The following is a 336-nucleotide window of genomic DNA, read 5'->3' as shown; positions in this document are numbered from 1 at the left end:
GAGGGGTCTAAACCCTTTGTCTGGTCCTCCCCTTGTCTGATCCACCGGAAGAGGTGGGAAGAGAGGGGCTGGGGCTCTCGCATCCCTGCCCCCCTCGCCAGCACACTTCTTCCCCAGGACAGAGCCCCCGGTGACTTTCTGTAGCTGCTCACCCCAGGCCTGCCGGATCCTCTGAGCCATCGGGTAGGGAGGACGAGCACCGACAGCCCATCCATCTCCCTGAGCCCAGTGCAAACAGTGAGCTGTGCCCAGGGTGAGGCCCAGGGTGAGGCCTGGGGAGGGCAGCCCCGGCCCCTGCAGGCCAGGCTTGTACCCCAGGAGGCTGGATGCTGGCGA

This window comes from Hippopotamus amphibius, chromosome 17, assembly GCF_030028045.1.
Source record: "Hippopotamus amphibius kiboko isolate mHipAmp2 chromosome 17, mHipAmp2.hap2, whole genome shotgun sequence".
In the NCBI taxonomy this organism is placed as follows: Eukaryota; Metazoa; Chordata; class Mammalia; order Artiodactyla; family Hippopotamidae; genus Hippopotamus; species Hippopotamus amphibius.
The sequence above is the reverse complement of the archived record's forward strand: the minus strand, read 5'-3'. Positions refer to the sequence as shown.